At 49.9% G+C, this 15,667-nt stretch overlaps 1 long non-coding RNA gene across 1 annotated transcript; it reads right to left on the reverse strand.

Moving 5' to 3' along the window:
- Window positions 1–2,939: 2,939 nt before the first annotated feature.
- Window positions 2,940–6,574, reverse strand: LOC126049425 (uncharacterized). The gene is made up of 3 exons (XR_007509185.1): window positions 6,413–6,574; window positions 5,248–5,435; window positions 2,940–3,047 (listed from the first exon to the last, which is right to left on the reverse strand). It is a non-coding gene; the product is annotated as an uncharacterized LOC126049425 (long non-coding RNA).
- Between the last annotated feature and the right edge of the window lie 9,093 nt (window positions 6,575–15,667).

The raw sequence follows: 15,667 nt of genomic DNA on the forward strand, positions 1-15,667 counted from the left end.
AAAATGATATATTGACGTGCATGTAGTCAAAGTCCAGGGGATCATGGCCCAGCTGAAAAGCAGTTGTAACATCCAGTTTCCCTGCTTAGAAATCCACGTAAACCCCTGCATAAAGAATAAGAAACACAAAATGCCATTAGTTTTCCATTGCCTTTCAGTTAACTGGAGTAAACTTACAAAGAGGCATGGTTCGTAGAATGCGTAAGCGTAAAGGGTTCTTTCAAAACCTGCTTGACACCCATTGTCATAAATATTGATGATATGCTGCAATGTGTCTTCCAAAGGGGCCATAATCAAAAGGTTTTCATCTGACAGAAGGTATTTCCTGCCTCAGGTGTTTCAAAGCCCTGGAGCCTGCTTCAGCATTGGCCTAGAGATTTCTCCCTTGGCACTATTATTGCTGTCATGCTCTTGTATCGCACTAGCATCCACAATTTTTCTGGCTGTGAACAAGCTGCAGCATTTTTAACATTTGCTCTGTGGTACATCATCCTCGTTGATGTTTTTGTTGACTCCTAGAGCTGGTGTGTGACTGTGGACCTGGGCAGCTCTCAGAGCAGTCCACAAACCTACTTTCTTAAGGGATGCTGCCATGGCTGTTGCATCTACTGGGGCCGTGTGTTTTCCACATGCATTTTCTTCTGGGGGAGAACACTTGCTGCTGCTTCTCCTTACTGTTTAGCTGGAAAAAAAAGTGACATTGAGGTTTCACATCACCGATAATAAACTTTGTTTTGAAGCTGGCACTAAAAATAGCTGAAGTCATGTCAATAAGAACAGCAGTAATAGGCAGACAAACTAAAATTGTACTGTGGCACTTGATTTTCATGACGGAGCTTCTAGGAAAAGCTTCCCAAGGACAAGATTATCATGCAAACCCTACAACAAATGACTCTCCCAGGCTTCAACAGACACAGATTAGTTACTCCTCCAGCCTGCAGACTGTCAGCCACCACCGTGAGAAAAAAGCTATGGTGTTTCTCTTTCAGTGAGGCCTCCGTGTTCCCAAATCAACTCCTTCTGATCTGAAGCTGGTAGAAAGTCATGATTATTTTTTATTAGTTGATGCATTTCCCCTCTCTTTTCCCAGCCTACCGAGAATACTGGAATCCCATTTTCAAGCTTTTTCTTTCCATAGACAGGAAGTGTGGAAAGTGTTACAAAAGCAAAAGCAGAGATTTCTGCCAGACCAGAGGCTTCCAGGAGCCAAGACAGTAATAAAAAAAATCCTCAAAGAGCAGAAGATTTACAGTCAAATTGCAAGAGCTGGTACTCAGAGCTGAGTTACGGTGACATGAGTTACCACGAGTAACCGGCCACGCGCACAGGACGAGCCAGGACTATTGCAAGGCAAATGAAATTAAGCTCAGCCTGTGATGAAAGAGGGTGAGATGATCGGCTCATCCCGGGCTGCAGCACGTTACACGCAGACAGGTGCCCCAACTCAGCAGCATCACCGTAACTTGCAACGGCACGGCAAAGCGATGGAGCACGGGAGCCCTTCGCAACCTGGAGCCCTTCAAAAACAAACTGTCCCTTAGGGATGTCTTTGTCCCCGAGGGGCAGAGCAAGAAACAGAAGCAGCAGAGGTGACCGCCTGGCATCGCCGTGCCTTCCCAGAGCAGGCTGGCTGGGCATCCCTCGAACTGGTTCCACGGCGAGCCAGGGGAAAGGGGCCGTGGCAGCAGGCAGGGCATGCAGCCAGGGAAAAAGCTGTGGCTGCAAGAGTGCTCACAGCCCCCAGGATCGCTCCCTCTGCCCTCTCACAAGTCCCCTCCATCCCTTTCCCCATGGCACTCACAGCCAAGCCCTCCCTTTTATGTTTGTCTACAAAAAAGATCGCCTCTCCAGCTTTAGGTCAGCCCCCTCCTGTCCCCACGCAGCCAGGTTAAACGGTGACACACCAGCTATACTGCCAATGCCTCCAAAGGCAGCCTGGGTTCGGGAAGATGGAAAGCCGATGCAGAAGGCAAATTCCCTGAAACCCCCCTGGTCCACAGCCCAGAAGCAGCACTTTGTTCGTTACTGCCGTGATGGCTCTCAGAAAATGTTTGAGACACGACAGGAGCCATCGTGCAGCACCAAACACATCACGTACTGACACAAGATAAATGAGCTGCTCTTCCCCTGTACTCCCCAACCCTACCAGCTATAAGAGAAAGCAAAGCTCAGCCCTAGAGAGAACAAAACTATATCTAACCGGTACCGCAGGAGAGGTTTAAGGTGGTGGGACAAGTGTCCCACAGTGCCCAACTCATCCCGACACTCCTTGCCTGCACCTTCAGCTGGCTCCGATACAGGTGAGCTGCTGGGCTTTCATTTTACAGGGCGGTTGACTCTAAATGCTAAAAATTTTCCTGGAGACCTCCTCACCTGAAATGTCAAAGGCAGGTTTTAGCAGAAGTGGTTGTGGCAGGGCCTGGTGCTGGGGATGTCCCATAGCACTGTTTTCTCCCCAGTCCCCCCATTCTGATCCTGGGGCACACAGACCTCACTCACCTCACGGGGCTTTTTGCAGCAAGGAGACAGGACTGGAAAGCGGCAGCAAGAAATGCATAGCAAGGGAAATATTTTGAGATAGGCTAAAAATAGAGCTCTGACCCTGCTCGTTTATATATAGCGAGGTCTATACATGCGCTTGCTGGCAGGAAAGTCAGCGTAGGGGCAAAGACGTCCCTGCGACGCGCATAGAGAGGGGAAAGCTGAAAGAGCAAAATTTCTGGGTGCAGCTGCCAGGCAGCCTTGAAACAGCAGCTCCCAAGGGCAGAGGGGCAGCAAGCACGGCCACCCCATGGGCAGAAGCGGCAACCCTTGGCACGGACCACAAAGTCACGGCACGCACGGCTCCCACCTCAACAGCCCTGCAGGTACCTTCTTCTCCAGGAAATCAAATGGAGCCGCGTTAAGGTGCCCGTCAGGATGAATCCACAACGCTGGGGAGCGATACCAGCTCAGGGCTGAAGCTGGAGGGGTGACTTCTGCCAGGACTTGGGGCATCCTCAGGGATCCCTTGGGAGCAGTTGCAGAGTGGGAAAGAAGGCACGGTGCTGCACAGCAAAAAAAATGTGGAAGCTATAGGCTTTGCAACAGGGGTGCAAACTCATGGCTAACAGCTGGGCTGCACAAGAGGAAATCCTTTTCTTTCACCCCACTGCCCCCAAACACTCACACTCCAGCCTGGCACTTCATCCAAGCCCCTGTTGCTTGGGATTTTATCATGATTGCTCAAGACATATTTATCGCTATCTTTAAACCCCAGCCTTTGTCTTTGCACAAGATACTTCGTTTCTGCTCGGGAAAGAAAACACATTTCTAGTCCTCTTGTGTACAGAAAAGCACTCTTGAGACTATTGACTTAGTTGTACCCAACAGGCTACAAGCTGTATCTGGAAACAAGGAAAAGGAACCAAAATGCATCCTCTGTTTAGTCTCAAAACTTTTTCTGCACATAATTCATGTTTTTCACAGTCTGGAGTCATTGCTGAGCAGGCGGGGCTGAGTGGGGCAGATTGCCTCCAAGTCCTGTATACAGAAGTGAACCAGGTGTCTGATCGCGTTACATCAGGTTACCATCCTGGCAAGCCCCTCTATAAAAAGAGTAATCCTCGCTCTCGCCTTAGGCCTCTTGCGAGCTCCGTGTGCCCACGGTATTAAACGCACCAGAATACCTTTAAAAACCAACAGGATGACAAATCTCAATTGCCCATAAGGTGTGTTCCATAGACCTCCGTTGGCTGAGACCAGACCTGGTCTCAGAAGCACCTTCTGAGATGCTTCTGAGCTCCAGGTTCTGGAGCTGGTTTTGAAATCATCTCCATCCTCTGCGATGCTTTGAGCAGCCATGAAAGGCTTAAATAGTTACAAACCGCGCTGCCTCACCACCAGCTCCCCACATGCTGCTGCTGCTGCGCTAAGACGCGGTTGCGGTTAGGAGCAAGCGGAGCTACACTCACAAGCAGCCCAGTTGCATGGCAATGCCGAGCTCTTCGCTGTCTTCCCACCCACAGACAGGCATAGCCTAGAATTAGGTTCCCAGGGCTTACTTTACAAGATGGGGAGGTTGTTAAGGTTGCAGAAGAACGAGCTGGAAATCGGCTAAAGGAGCTAGAAGGAGTAGCCCAGGAGAAGGGCTTAGGTGGCAGCCTCTGGGCTAAGAGCTGCAAGTCTCTCTCCTGGGGACCATGAAGCTTGAGACCCAGCCTAGGGTGACAAAACCGGCCACAGGGCTTCAGGCAGGGGTTTCGCAGCCGCCTCTGGCTATGCTGCTCTCCGGGACGTGGGGGAATCAGGTTTCTTCCCCCAGAGCCACATCAGGCAGAGTAAGGACTAAACACAAATCTTCATTTCTGTCCCTCCAAAGGTTAATGCTCTACCTGGGGGATACAATAACAGACAAATGCCATTGTTTGTTGACACTTATCCGAGGTCTATTCTAGGTCTAACTGGTCTGAGGACAGTTATGGGTTCAGGCCAGTTCTCTCGGAGACCTCAGCCAGCCCTCTTGGGCAGACAACCAGAAACTTGATTGCCATGAATAGCTGAGCATCTCTAGGTTTAAGCTGCAGTGATTGCGACACTTATATGTTAGGTACCGATTCCTAAAGACATGGTGGGTCCTGCTTTGGATTTAGGCCTTCAGGACTAGGACGCGCTGACTTTGGGGAGGATGTTCAGCCTTAGCTTTGCCCTCTGAGCTCTGGCAGTACAACAGATTCAATATCTGGTATTGACATGACTAACTAACTCCACTGCCCCCACTAAGCAGACACCTGAATGTAAAACGCATAAATAAAATAAAAAGGAAAATGTATTAAAAAAGAAATACATAAATAGAATTAACATAGATCTATAATAAATAATGAATTAAATTACTAAATAAGAGCTCCTGGACCCAGCTGGTTCTGAGATCCTGTTTTCCGAGGCTATGCCCTAAATAATAAACCTGCCCAGAGCTGAGCAAGCTGGAGCTGAGCAGCGTGGCTCTGGCACAGCCCTGCCAGTCAGTCCAGGAGAAGCAAGAGCCACTCTGCTTTGACCGCAGTAGCCCCAAGAGGTCTGCCAAGGCTCCAGGGCCACGCTGAAAGCTTCTGCCACTCTGCACACAACTGCTGCGCCCTCATGTACCACAGGTTCACGTGTAGGGGAGCTTGCCAGGATAATACAGAATACGTCCCTAATGCACAATACAATTCCCCTTTGTTGGTTATACAGGCGAGGTCCACCGATGCAGACAGATGACTTTCTTACCTGAAGGTTGTACTGGTCCACGGATGGATCCGTCCTGTCTGGGCTTGGACACCCTGTCACACCGGTCCAGAGCAAAGCTCTTCTGTTGCGAGCTGGTCCCCCACGGAAGGTGCCAAGGTGCTTCAAACCACATCGCCTCCTTGCTAAATATCAGCACCTCCTGGGAGTTGCTTCCCATGATTGGCTTCCTACCCAGGAGAAAAGCCCTGGGTCAGACTTTTGGAAGAAGAATTACATCCAGCCCCAGCCTGCTCCCCCAGGTTCATGCCCTGCAGACAGGACACCGAGGCGCATCAAGCACACACGTTGCTGCGGTCAGGCACGAGGCTTTTGGGAAAGGAAGCTTGCAGGCAGAGGGGGAGCTGCGCTTCCCACTCATGCAGAGGCTCTGGCAGAATTAAGAAAAAAACCCATTAACCACATGCCTGATCTCTTCACAAAATCCTCTCTGCTGACCCCCTCGTTAGAAGCTGAAGTCAGAAGCAAGGCCCTAGTGAGAAGCAGCAGCAGCCTTAGGTCTGCCATGCAGTGCCCTGGCTGTACTTCGCACTTCAGAAGCCAGTATTTGGTTTTATTGCTAAAGATGCAAAAAGATATGTGGGTTCCCACTGCACGAAGAGCATTTTGTTCTTTGCACCAATCGATAATCAGTGAGCGAGCAGAAATCCCTCTTCTAAAAGCCTTTTTGGATCCCCCTCTGCTGGAACCTGATATGTGAGGAGCTGAGGGTTTATGCGTTCGGTCTCCAGGGAACATTGCACAGAGGGAGAGCTGCCAGCCGTTAACCAACAAAGCCAGGTCGCTGGGACACACAGAAAGGATTAACAGGCACCATTTATCTTTTGGATTTTATTTGCTGTCTCCTTGTCCCAGGACGGCTAACTGCAAAGGAAGCCTGACCTCAGCTCAGATACGGCTCTGCAGAAAGCGTGGGGAGCACAAAAGGGGGCTTGAAGCAGGCTCAGCGGTGTGACCGAGGGCGAAACAGAGAACAGAGGACACTTTTGCGTGTGTATTACCACCAAGTCCGCCAAAACCGTCTGCCACTGTCTGTATTACCACCAAGTACCGAGTCTGCACAGCAAGACTCCCAGGGCCCAGCCTGCCCTTCCTAGTTCTTCCACAGCCTGGGGCTACCAGGCATCATCTTTTTTCACAGTGTCACCTGTGGCTTCCCTAGGATCCAGAGCGGTACCAGCTTCCACAGCTTGTCACAGGCTCAGCATTGCTGGGTATCAAGCGTCAACAAAGATTCCCACGGTGTCCAAGTCTTTGTAACGTTTCACCCCTGTTTTCCTCTAATCTTACACTATTTTTTCTGGCTCACTTAGCCTTCCTGATGGGAGACAGAAAGGAAAAGACAGCTCTGATACCTTCATGTTGCCTCTGGCAAGAATTCTTCTCAAAGTGCTCAAGTTTTTTGGGGAACAAATAACACTTACCTCACCTGATCCTTCCAACCTTAAATATTTGAGCACCAACACTCAGTACCCCCAAATACCATAAGGTAATTCTGCTCTGGTTTTGTTTCACGGGAGAGGAGCAGAGCCGTTCCTCTGCTCCTGCACGTACATGAAGTATGAGAAGCCAGGGGTGAAACCTCGGCTCGCAGGCGTGCTGTGACGGTGGCTCCAGGAGCCAAAAGGACCCCTAATCTCCTGCATCACCCTCGTTGGGCATAACCACGACAGGAGCTGAGCTAGCAGGAGCCCAGCCTGCTCAGGACCTGCTCAGCAAAACCCACTTGAACCCCTCGGTTTCTTACACGCTCACTGCAAACTCCTGGGGCAAGAGGAGAGCCCAGAAACTCCCTTCTTCCTCAGCCTGGAGAGGTATTAAACCAAAGCCTTAGGTTAAGTCCGTGTGAGACCGCAGCTGAAACACGGCGAGCGCAATCCAAGAACAAGCAGTCACAATTTGAGGGCTATTAGTCCTCTTTTTGTGGCTTTCAGTTTTAAGGACGACAAGCGCTTGCGTTGTGCGTTATTCACAAGCCCCTTCTCAGCAAGCCAAGGGCTAGTTTTGACTGGTCAGAAGCGCCACTGCCATTAACGGCAACCAACTTTTCCCTCTGGTTGCCACTTCACCACTGCTGGCCAGCGAATATTCTCTACCAGTTGTCACTTAACTAGTGGATGTATACACAATATTCAGATACCGAGAACGCAGAGGCTGTTTTCCACGCACTCGTTAGCAGCACATCGGAGCTCGCACGTGCCTTTACGTACGCCTCACGGGCCACGCGCGCTCTTTACGGATCGACGTACAGAAACGCATGGAAATCCGCGCGCGGATCCGTACGCTAAGTGCGCACGTTTCTGGACAGCACGCGGAGCTGTGCGTGTGGTTCGGGTATATATTGATGCAATGGTTTTCTCCGCAGTTCGGGCTGGCCGCAGCCGCCCCAGACTACAAGGAGTCTTTGTGTTCAGCTGGCAGCTCTGGCTGCGGCGGGGGCCAGCTGAATCGGCTCCAGCAGCACAAAAGCTGGGCTGGAGGCAGCTCTTCGGCTTCTGCGACTTCTCTCGTGGAGCCCCTCATCCAGCTCGTCTTTTACTGCGCACACGCAGGACAGTTGTATTCTTGGACAGACAAACCCTACGCCGTGAAGGCGCATTTTGCATTCGGGATACGGGTGTAGCGCCAGGGTTAAGCAAAGCTGTGGGTTTTTGTGTTTGGCGCGCTCAAGGAGGAGGTGGATGAGATGTGCTGGGTTTGCGTTGAGCGCACGCATCTGTAAATCTCGGATAAACCGAGAGCGCTTTGTGTAACCCCGGGTAGGTTGTATCCCGTGTTTTACAAGGTGTGTGTTCGTGTGGGTGTTTGCAGGTGGCTGGAGGATCTCCAAGGAGCTGTAATGCAGCGAGAGCAGCTGGGGCTGGGACTGTATTAACCACGCTAGATGAGCAAAGCAAAAAGGTCAGAGCTCTTCCTGAGTTTTAATCAGGTTAAAGCATCCCCAAAGGCAGACAGGGCTGAGGCACACCGGGCTGAGATGTCTGCGCTGGAAAACTTTAACCAGAGCCGTGGCCCCACAGCTCCGTGCTCGCACACAGCCTCCCACAAGAAGTCAGGTCCTCCTCCTGCCTTTTCCCAAAAAGGGAGCCCTAACGCTTTCCTATTCTAGCAGCCTTAAATAAAAAGTCTTAATGCTTTTTTTTTTAAAGTCTGAAGACTCTGACAGAGGCGCTTGAACCGTTTTTACGGGAGCAATTGAAAAGGTTACCTCAGTCCGCTGCCTTGCTGGTGCGTGGCAGCACGTGTTTTCTTCCAGCCCTCAGCATTTTTCACCTGGCTCCGTTGGCCGGGCCTGAAATCAGCGGCAAAAGTCTTTGAGTTAGGCAGAAAAAGTGGCAAAAGCAATCCCCTCCCGAAAATGGCTCGCTCTCTGGTGAACAAAAGCAGCGCATTTCGAAAATTTGACTTTAGCTGGCGCTTGGGCATCTCCCACTGTCCTTCCACCCGGATCCCCCCCCAAAGTGGTCGGGTGCCCTCCCCGCCTCACCAGCACCCTTCCCGGCAGCGTTGCCTCACGAGGATTGCGCAGCCCCGGGGTGCTCTCAACCCCAGCCAAGAGAAGGGCAGCGTCGGGCCGCTGCGCTGTGCCTCCCATGAGGCGTTGCTGCAGGACGGGCAAAATTTAGATTTTTTTCCAGTTTTAATCAAAAGCAAGTATTTAAGCTGGGCAAAGAAAAATCAACACAGCAGAAAAAAAAAAAACCCAGCATGCAATTTCCTGGCCAAAAAACCCCACAACATTTTGACAGGAAATATTTACTTATTAATATTTTTAATTAATCCTTCTATGTGCTGTGGCAGTTGGAGATAGAAGGAGAAATCTCCGTAATGCATCGAGCACGAGGCGGATGTTTTTGCAGGCACGCACAAGGCGAAGCACATGGAAGGCCTGATCCTGCGTCGGGGGAACCACGAAATGAGGCTGGGGATGGGAAGAGATGCCTCGCTCCTCTGCAGAGCACGGGCATCCCTCCTCCAGGCTGCCTACACCATGCTCCCACCTCGTTAGGCGCGATGGAAGATGTTGGCCAAGGCGCGCGGTGGCCGGGAACGCAGCCACGAGAGCTGCTTTCAGATGGGTGCCACCAACAAGAGGAGGGAGACGGTAAAAATAACACTCGGTTTGAGAACCGTGATGTACTTACAAGCTGCTAAGAAGGAGGCCGAGTCTGATGTGCTGTCCCACTTGAGCACGCGTCAGGCCAAGAGAGATAGCAAAACTGGAAAATGTGAATCTGCTGGGGTTACAGAGACAAGCGCTCGCTGGGCTGTAAATTAGAATTGCGAGCCCAGGGAAAACTGGGGAGAAGCAGGCAGGCGGCACAAACATTAAGTAGAGTTACGGCTTTCCGTCAGGTTTTTTCGCTTCGGGATGACGGCAAGAAAGAGCAGATCATTGTGTGATGGATGGGGTACGCGGCGGTGGGAAGAGCTGCTCTGCTCCACGGGATCAGCGCTGCTTCCTCGGGACAGGTTTTATTCGGCTGGGAACACTAACAAACCGGAGCTTTGCAAAACAAAATGTACTTGGGGAAGGCTGAGCTAAACATTATGTCAACCGTATTTATATTTTGAGGAAAACTGGCCGAAAGAGGTAGCTTTCTGTGGGCTGGACGGCGTATACTCCTTTAATGACCCCAAACTGGTGTTTCACAGGGACACAACAGCAGGAGGTGGGAGAAAATAGTCCCCAAAGGTCCCGAGTCCTGCCTTCCTTTCCACATAGCCCTGCTGACGTTCAGGGAATGAAGCAGAGCAGCCCGGGAGGAGTTTGGCACGTAGCTCCCGGTCCGCAGCGAGCCCCGCAAAGCCCGGAGGAGCCAGCTCGCTGCAGTCTGGCCTGGTGGGTTTTCCTTATGCTCCTCAGGTCCAGCACGGTCTTGAAGATGTTCACAGAGGACGTGGCAGCATGTTGTGGGCTTCAGGGCACAGAAGCCTTAAGGATGGGCAGGATCCAGAAGGTTCCTGAGAGCCAGTAGATTGGGCAAGGGAGCCCTGACGCTTCCTTGCCTTAACAGCATTTGGGGTTTTTTCAAACCTGAATGGGTTTTTCTTTTCAAAAATAATAATTAAAAAAAAGCAGCCTGTCAGAGGAGCACAAACAGTTCTTGCAGGAAAGCCAGCGAGACCTCCCGGCCCCAGCGTTTTCCGTAGGAAATCCTGCCCCTGCCCGTGGCGTACCGAGGACCACTGCAATTGCGGCAGCAGCCTTCCTCTTCGACCTGCCTCCTCCTCGGGTCTCCCGGGGGATCCAAGCAAGGAGGGGACTTGGAAAGCTCCGAGAAAACAGGGTCCAATAAATTCAGCAACACCGGGACCCTCTCCCAAGTTTCGCGGGCCTGGTCAAGCCCAGCAGATAAGCAGCAGGAAAAACGTCAAGCCGAGCTACGAGGATCAGCCAAGATCTTGCACACGTGTGTGAGTTAGTTTGCGTAGGAAGCGGGGGGCATCGCACGGTGATGAGGGCTTTCAGCCCATCGTACGTGAGCAGGGAACGTGCTCGATAAAAATAGGCACTGCGCATTTGGTAACAGCAGGGAAAAGCACAATCCCGGCTTTTCACATACAATCCCAGTCTACCTGTTATTATTGTCTGGGCTCCAGCAACGAACCCTGAGCCAAATTCTGGGGTGATTTATTCCTCGCTCAGTATAATTCCATTTATTGAGTGGAATTACTTAGTCATTGCAAAATTTGGCCCAGTTTTTTTTATTTGGACATTTATTTTGTTCTTCTAATCATGCCCCCTGAAATGTTAACCCTACAGACTTTGAAAATAACCATTTTCTCTAGCAGGACCAACACGGCATTTGGAAAGGAACCATATGCTGGCACTCGACTTCTGCTTTATTTAGATACGTTCTGGAGGTGGTGCTGATGCTCACTTTAGGATCAGTCTCCAAGTGCCTACGCAGGAATTAAGCAAAGGGTAGGAGATAAAGCTCACATCCATGGGGACACGGACATGGGAGGACAAGGACAGAAATCTTCGCCTTCTGCTTCTAAAGCTGAATTTCCAGTTGCTTGAAAGCAACCAAACCAGTCAGCACACCCACCAACGCACACACTGGTGCAGGGAAGCACCGGTACATCGCCCGGGAGCGTCTGCCCACCTTCTGGACACCAGTGGTTTGGGGACCCTCTGTCCCCCGTCCCCATGCGATCCTCACTGGCTCTGCGTAAACCTGTCTCCTAGGAATTTGCCTAATTGCATTTTGAGCGGGCCAGTCCTTTTGGCATCCACAACATCCTTTGACAGTGAATTGTGTGATTCTGTTATTCCTTGCGCAAGAAAAATATTTCCTTTTGCTTGTCCTAAACCTGCTGTCCAGTAACTTAGACGCTGCTCCGGCTCTTGTATTGTAGGAAATAATTAAGAAGGTCCTTGCTGATCTTCACAAGCTATTCATGAATTCCTGCATCTCCCTCCTACCTTCCTTTTTTTTTTTTTTTTTTCCCCCAAACTGAAAGGTCCTACTCTACTAAGTTTCTGTTCAACAGCAGGAAATATAGATACCTTTTTGGAACTTTTTTTAAATAAATAGACCTAAACAGAATATTCAAGATGCCAGGGCACTGTCATTTCAGTTGCCAGATTAGGATTTTTGTTTGGCTCTTGATTTCTTTCCTAGTAATTGTCATCATTCTTATCACTCAATCGATGCTGAGTAGCAACTACTATCACCGGTAACTCCAGCACCTCTTTCACCATCAATAATTGCTGCTTTAGAGTACTTCATATTGAATACATAGTCAAGTGTATGTAGTTCACAGTGTTGCAGGGAATAGACTTAGCTTTTCTGGTATTTCCTGATCCTCCTTGAGCGTTCACTTTAGTCTCTGTTCAGCCAGAGGGCCAAAGACTTTCTAGCCAGCTTCCTTCTTTCAATGTGTTTGCAAAAGTTTATAGCAGAAGCTTCTAGCTTTTTACAAGCCATTCTTCAAAAATCTTTTTTTAAGCATGTCTTATTATGATTTCACATTTAACATCCCAGTATTTCTGATCCCTTCTGTTTTTCCCCTTTGGACATGACTTATGCTTTTCGCAGGATATCTTTTTACTTCTAATAATATTCTTTAATCTACTATTTAACTCTGCTAGCTATTTTTATTCTTTTTGAAAAGTCTTTCTGGTAGTGAAATTTATCATGGACTCCTAATATCCAGAGCCTAGATATCTGCAAGCCTTTTTTACTCTTTTGACTTCCTTTAATTTTCATCCTTGAAGCTAAGGCTTTACTGTAGAGGATGGGAGGGGAAGAAGGTTTACCCTACAGAGCCATGAAATTGGAATGCTTGACTATCTCTATTGCAAAGTGCCTTGTCATTGCGTCTGTATACTCCCTGAGCTAAATCAAGCTACACCCCAGGCTTGTAGGCGCTCAGACTTGTTGCTCTAGGAAGCGCTGCTTATAGTACCGAAACACAACATCACCATCATGCCCTCTTGTAATATTTGCCCGGTCTGTACGAGGTTAGGTGAAATTTCTTGTTATTGCTTTCTTGGCTACCTTTGTACCCTCTCTTTCTCTCAGAATAGCTCATCCGTTGCGGCATCCCCTCTGGGTGCCGTTTCACCACCCTAGTCCTGTACCGATCCGATAGAGGGATGACAACTCTGCCCATAAGGACTCTGCGGTACTTGCTGGCACTCTACTTAGCTACGTTGTTTAGCTCAGGTTTTCTTTCACATGAAGCGTTGCTCCTCTCCTCGTTGACCTACTCAGTCATCACGTACTTTGACGTCCTACTGGGCAGCTCCATCCCACTAAGCTCCTGAAGCGACCGCATTTTGGCTCCGACACGATGCCAGCCTCTTCTCTCAGATGCTCACATGAAGCCCTCCTTCCTCCCTGATCCAGACTCACATTCATGCTGATAAGATAAGCCCCTTTCTAATGTAGAAACACCACGGGATCCCTGCATAGGAGCAGCAGAAAAGCCAGCAGGCTCAGGTGCCCGAGCTAGGGGCTGGGACACCTGAGAAGGCCACATACAAGCCCAGTAACGTGTAAATACCATTCACCAGCTTTCTCAGCCTGAAATCCTACCACAGGTCACCAGCAAGCGGCAGGACACTTTTTTCTCCCCGCTTCCCAAAAGTATCTGCTGAGCAGCAGAAAGCGTGAGTGTGTGTCCCCAACGGGCTGGAGCCAGGGGCTGCACGCAGCCTCCGACGGGTGACACGGGGACTCTGGACCGCAGAGGTTTGGGCTCTGCGTGGGGCTCTCCAGCCACGCAAAGCCTCTTTCTTTGGGACAGGTGATCTCACCGCACAGCTGTGAGTTTTATAAACCATGACATCGCACTGCTGGGCATTTGCCCTCTGAATAAATCTGAGTCCTCTCCATTCGCCAACCAAACGCATCTCCCGTGGCTGCAAAGCAACAGACCTCCATCTGCAGGGGTTAACGAACCAAGCCTCATCAATTCCCAGCTCTCCTGCAGGGAAAGTGAGGTCCAGAGAGGAGCAGCTTGCTCAGGACCACGCCGTGCACCAACGGGAGGATGGGGACCAGCACTCTCTCCTCTAACTCTTCACCTCTCCCTGCGAGCACAAGACCATTTTCTGTCCCCGAACAAGCAGTAAACCCGGGGAGCCCCACCTGCCAGCACCCCTGCTCTGAGCCCTGGAACACCTTCGTGTCTAAAGCTAAGTAGAAATCTCAGCAATCCTGCCACCTCTCCTGCTTTGCTTGCTTCATTGGTATGCTAAAAATACAGACGCTTTATCCAGGAGTAAACACACACATAGACACAATCATAAAATTAATAACTAAACTCTTAAAGCTAGTGGATTGATAATTTGGGGTTGATTTTCTGGGAAAAGGAGGAGTCAGTTGATACCTCTCACATTTATTTTGGGAAGCAAACAGAAATGTCACATAAAAATGCCAATATCCTTCAGAACTAGAAAAAGCAGGCAAAACTTAATTTCATTTTGTTGGACCCCAAGGGTGCGTAAACTCAGGGGTGTTATTACTGGAAGTTGATTAAAACCAGGCCCTCTTGTTTGCCTTCTTAGCCAGGCGGGCCACATCCCATTTCGCTCTGAGGTTGGGTATTTTTGTCTGCTTTCTTTCTTTCCTTCCTGCCTCTCCCCTCTCCTCGCACCATTTGGTTCTGCTCCAGCATCTCCATACCCAAACAACTCTGCTTTAGCTGCCTCTCTGCAAAGCGAGAGAGCTGTGGCCTTCCAGGTTTCGGCGCTTCTGCATCTTTCCAACCCTCCCAACCCCAACCATCCAGCACTGCCTCCAAAGCACAGAGTACCTTGGAGCTGTGCAGGCCACCACGATACCACATCCGCGCCTCCGTGAAAGCTCCTTGCATGTATTCCCAGCTGATAAACGCCAGGCACATACGCTTGAAATCCATCCAACCCAGCTTAACAGCAAATGTTTAACAGTAAGCATGAGCGATAACCTATGTTTCCGATGCTGCTTTCCTTCTGTTTGCTTTTACATAAGGAACAGTGGAAAAACCACGTTACTTCGCTGAATTTCCTCCGAAAGATTCAAGGCAGCAGAGTGCAGGCTCCCTCAGACATTAGAGGTTGTTGTGAAAAGAGACTAAAATGGATCTTTAATGGTCACGGTCAGGACCTCCAAATACTTCTCAAAGGGAAAACACTGACTTGCCAGAACCCGAGATTAAAAGTAACAAGCACATAAACATCCTTCACATTGTTTTGTATTAGCCAAAAGCCGTTTCACAAGCAAGCTGTGTTCTCTCCCTCTCTCTCTCCCTTCTCGCCAGTCCCCTTCCCTCCTGCCCAAGAAAGGTCATTTTCTTCACAGGGAAGAAAAAGAAAAAAAAAATAAAAATCTTCCACAACAACAGGGTTTTAAATCAAGCCAAGGAAGAAAACTTCCCTTTCACCAGTTCCTAATAAATAACTTCAACCTCTTCAATGCAAATATGTCCAAACAAAGAATCTCTGTTCAAGACAGAGTCATAAATTATCATGGTAGCTTTTGTTTTGTTTGAAATCGGACCCAGGCGAACCTCAGTTTGGTTTCAAAGAAAGTCTTCTGCAGTCTCCTATCAGTAGGGACTCATGGAGGAGCCGAAGGAAAGTCTCCTCCCGTCTCGCTCCAGCTCCCCCAGCTTCTCCCCATCGCCGCCACCGGCTCCCACTCCGTCTGGGAGCAGGGAACAGACGTCCCAGCCAGGCGGGCGCGGATCAGCCCTGCTGCTCCCAAAGCACGAGGACGATTAAACTCGTGTAAGGTTGTGTGATGCCTCAGAGTATCCCGGGTGTGACGGAGCAGGGGAGCAGAGCAATGTCTTGGGCATTTCAAGCCAGTCCATAAAGGTGCTCAGCAACAGCGGCAAATGGCATGAATGCTCAAGAAGCAAATCCAGATCAACTCCAGAGTACAGCTGGACCAAAGCCAGT

This window comes from Accipiter gentilis, chromosome 22, assembly GCF_929443795.1.
Source record: "Accipiter gentilis chromosome 22, bAccGen1.1, whole genome shotgun sequence".
Taxonomy (NCBI): Eukaryota; Metazoa; Chordata; class Aves; order Accipitriformes; family Accipitridae; genus Astur; species Astur gentilis.